Genomic DNA, 4,657 nt, shown 5'->3' with positions numbered 1-4,657 from the left:
CATATTGGCCACCGTCATTCTAATGTGTCCTTATGAGTGACTTTCTTGTGAGTATGAAACATCCTGTTTGCAATGACCCTCGGCCAAGCTTGTGCTTCGTGGCCAATGACATTCATAACATTCCTGAAACAGAACTATTACAGTGCATGATAAGATTTATGATATGTCCGGATGATAGTACGGAATTACATATTAGTTGTGCCTGACAATGTGTTTGCTGGTTGATACACATGCAGCCAAGCATCATACAAAAGTGCATGTATGCACCTTCTACGACACTTGTGCTGTACAAAGACATTTCTCAACAAAAGAAAATGGATAAAAACATTTATTGACTGGGAAACATGCAGAGGTTAAATGAAAGAAAAATATGGTGTACACCTGTCATATCTTCGTTTCGTTTAATCTGTCTACTTAACATTGATGACAGATTGCTTTTGATGCGCAGGGTCCTTGTAGGGAATCCATGTATGTGTATCCATGCATGTGTATCCTGCACGAAAGATCGCAGTAAATATATAAGAGTTGCAAAGAAAACTTTATCCAACACATCGTGCACCTTAGAACACTTAGATGTACTGCCAAGGCCCCGTGCAGGTAGTTGACAAAAAGCACTTTTGTGAAGTTAGAGTTAGTCAAAATTGCATCTTATATCGCATTTCCAATAGAAACTTTCAGCAAATCCTGTAAGAAAACAGGAAAACAACACAGAAGGTCAAGTCCAGCATCAAGTATACATTAATGGAGTTACGTCTAGGGTCTTGTTTCTTTGATCTTAGAATTCCCTCAAAAAAGTTGCAATAGGTTCATGAGCAGGCGCAACATGTCGAAGCTCTTTGTAAAGATTGAAACAAATGCCTACCATAAAATATAAGCTCGACCAGGCTCACAGGTAGAACGCTCCCATCTTCGTCTGCAAGCTGTCGTCTGCTTCAGTTCCACGAACAGGTGAGATCACCGGGTACATATGTTAAGGATACCAGAAAACATTCATGAGTTGGCGCACCACACAGACCTTACAGCTCACACACAATACATACAATGTATTCAGGCAAGTCTATGTTTATATACCAGCAAGGGCCTTGAATGATGGACTCAGATTGCGCTATAAGAACAAGTATAACATGAGCAACGGCTCATGGCAGACAACTGTAATGGTGCCATTGCAGGCCGAACTTTCAGAAACTTATGTACTTAGTAAACACTATGTGGTTGGAGAACGCAGATTACGATATAGGTCATTTAAATGACGAAAATTACATCAGCTCTGCTACACAATATAAAATGCATAAATTGATAAAATAAGAGTATGTGTGGCCCATGTGCACACTCCATAATGCCGAGCTTTACATATTGTATTATATGAGGAATTTGAGCCGTTTAGGAAAGTAATTCTAGTCGTGCTAAAGCCAATCAATGCCTGGAATATCGGTTTGAATTTGTAGTGCTGCAAGCCATAAAAAAAACCGTTAACCACTTTTGTCAGCCTTCTCTAAACTTCTGCACACATAGTTACATATGAGAATTTAGATTTGTTTCCCATAATAATTACTTCATAAAATTAAAGTAGCACTCTCACAATGAATGCTACGTCTTAGTCGCACAACCTGCAAATAAGAGCGCTTTTTCAGTTTCATGCTGCCTTAAGAAAAGCTCACAAAAGAAACATGAACTTTAGATAAGCACATAATTGAGGTGTGCTTTTGCCACCCCAGCACAGTGGATAAAAAGCTCTTGGACCAGTGCTGCTTAACCATTACAACAACTTCTATTTATATAAACCAGTATGCTTCAGGAAACAATATAACGACGGGAAAAATATTTCACATCATTTTTCTCAAACACAAATATTGCAACAAAGGGCACCTTTCCAAACGCAACTGGCATATTTGTCTAGAATTGATAATTATATACATCTTGTGCTCTTTCAAATTACTGTACACATGGTGTTAGTACCAGAATATAACGTAATTCACTGACTTGTATTATCTTCAAGTGGGTTCACCCAACGCAAGTTCGTTTCTCGTAGCAACGACCTTGCACAGTCAGATTAAAATCCTAACCATAGTGCAACTAACTTCTAACAAAAACAAGCGCGGTGCAGTAGTCGCGGAGAAAGCCACAAACACACGCCACTGAAGAGCACCGCGCGCGCATGTGCAGCCGCAGCGTGTTTTTATATCTTCCTCCCCGCGTACTACATGCCAATTATTACTGAGTTTCCTGAAAAGTTACTTCATTTGTACCTGCATCATGAGAAGGCTAGGCGATGAACGTTATGTTTAAAGCAGTTCTATTTCCGAAGTGATAAGCCATCGTACAAGTAGCTTCAGGCGATGATCTCGTGCAGTATACAGCTGTAGTCGATTTCAATAACTTTCGACGACGCTAAGAAGTTTATTTACAGAATCACAACTCGGATACAAAAAATCTTGCAAATTATTCTTCCTTCGGTTTACGATCGCTTCTGAGCGGCGGAATGCCAAGAGCGGGCCACTTTCTCTCTCTCCTCGGTCGCGACCCGTCCCCTCTCCGGGAAAGAGCCATGCTCTCAGTCCTTCCCTCCTACCTCACCTCCCCCCTCCGGTCCCCTACGCCCAAAAGGGCGAGTGTTGCCCTCCCTGCGACACATACATCGCGCAGGCGTCCCCAAGGTCAACCATTTCCCGAGTAGAGAAGCAGCAGCGGGAAGCGGGCGGGCCGAGCGACAGGCATTCTTGGAATCGAAAAAGAGCCAAGGAAGAAGAGCGCCATGACAAGAAACGCTTGCGTTACAGAAGCGAGCGGAGTATCGCGCAAAGCAACGCGCCTTCATCCACCCGTTGCAGTTGTAGGTAGTGAACGCACATGGTGAGTGCTTCATACAACCGTATAAAGTGCACAGAAAGCATTGATCATAGCGTAAAACATACCTGTCTATCATCCTTCCTCTGGCCATCATCCCCGCAGAGTGAACACACCGCCCAGACGATCACACTCGGTTCCTGCGTAAAAGACGTCATGTAATGAAGTAACCTAGCTGTGTAATTCAGAAATATTCTAGAACTTACCAAAATCAGGCATCCACTGTGCACTCTTCAGCTTTACAGTCCACAATGTACCGTACACTCGGCGACAGTCTTGTCAAAAGGCTGCTGTACGTCCGCACTCGCCTTCAGTCACGAGACTAGGACCTAGATCGTCTTGGAAGGTACACTTGACATTGAATCAAGTAACCAACGTGCATAATCGATAAACGTGGTAACGAAGCATTGCAGAACACAGCATGGCACACACACACACACAAACCGCGCGCATCGTGCACCCGTCAAACAACTAAAGCGCCCCCAAGGACAACTTTTCTTGGCAATGAAGGGAAGGCTACGGGGGCGGAGCTACTGCACATGTACTGCTCCGCGAAATAGTCCGGTTCGGCGCGCGTTTCGAATTTAGTTTTGGTTTGTGAACCTTCCGTACCTCATGTGACGGCCATTTCATTGTTCGAGCGGCCGTCTCAGGCTTATACAGCCATTTGCTAGTGAAATTCGTCAGAAGCTCCCTAGGCGAGTCGTCGGGAAAGGTGGAGGGTGACGAGCGCTCACTTGAAGACGAAGGCGCTATTTTGACTGTGAGGTGCACGTAAAAGGTGCGACGTTTTCACAAGTGCAAAAACGCGAAATGACGCTGCATAAATCAAAACAAATATAAATATCTCCTTGGTGCGCGCTGACCCTCTCTTCAAACAGGGCTCCGTAGAAAATAAAGCAATGTTGTTGTTTTTATTTGTCACTGTACATGTTGGGAATGTGTTATGGCTGTTCGATTTTGTTATACAACTATACATTTTGTTTTGTCAAAAGAAACGCTTTTTTGTTTCAAGTTACTGCCCTCTCCCGTGGATAGAAAGAGGTAGGGATTATGATAGGAGGAGGGAATGGGTAGGGTGTGATAGGCGACACCCAACGTTGCACACAGGGGAGGTGAATGGGACAAGGAAGGAGTGAAGGGAGAGAGGAGTTGACGCCGTGGAGAACGGAAGAGAGTCGCGTGGAGACGACATTACGAGGAGGCGGGGCGGGAGAAGGATGTACGCGACGTTGGGCCAAATCGAACTTTGGTTGTCGGCTGCTTCTGACCAGCGTTGCAACAGCGAGGAGAGATAGAGACAGTAGTTTGAGGTTGGGAAAAACGCTTGTCCGCGTATCTTTGCAACCAACAACATTGTTTTGGACATATATGTAAGTGCACCATGCATAAGAACAGTCCCTAATTTTTATCACAACAATAACGAACTTTTTTTTCTGTACGTCACCCATTGTCCACTAGGGATGGTAAAATCGATGATCAATTAATCGATTAATCGATTAAAGGTCCACATATAATCGATTAGTCGTAATCGATTTCCGCCCCTCGATTAATCGAATTAATCGATTAAAGCTGTTCGATTAATCGATTACGGCACCCCCAACTCCCGCTGCCAACTTCCCCCCATGGCCGGAGCGCATGACTGCGAGGCGCGCTATCCTGAGACGCAGATGCCGTGCACATCGCCTCTCTTTCACTGCTTTCACTGCAGCGCATATTTCTGCGCTAGCAGAACGAGCCAGGAGCTGGCGGCGGCCATACCCCATAGAGAAAGATATAACTTGCTCTGAACTCCAAGCACTGCCCAATGCTT

General features: G+C 44.4%; 1 long non-coding RNA gene across 1 annotated transcript; it reads right to left on the bottom strand.

The window, feature by feature from the left end:
* Nucleotides 1–208: 208 nt before the first annotated feature.
* On the bottom strand, nucleotides 209–3,682 carry LOC125757939 (uncharacterized). The gene is made up of 3 exons (XR_007415579.1): nucleotides 3,051–3,682; nucleotides 2,913–2,984; nucleotides 209–927 (listed from the first exon to the last, which is right to left on the bottom strand). It is a non-coding gene; the product is annotated as an uncharacterized LOC125757939 (long non-coding RNA).
* Nucleotides 3,683–4,657: the final 975 nt, after the last annotated feature.

This window comes from Rhipicephalus sanguineus, chromosome 3, assembly GCF_013339695.2.
Source record: "Rhipicephalus sanguineus isolate Rsan-2018 chromosome 3, BIME_Rsan_1.4, whole genome shotgun sequence".
Lineage (NCBI taxonomy): Eukaryota > Metazoa > Arthropoda > Arachnida > Ixodida > Ixodidae > Rhipicephalus > Rhipicephalus sanguineus.
This window is presented reverse-complemented; position numbering and strand designations above follow the sequence as displayed.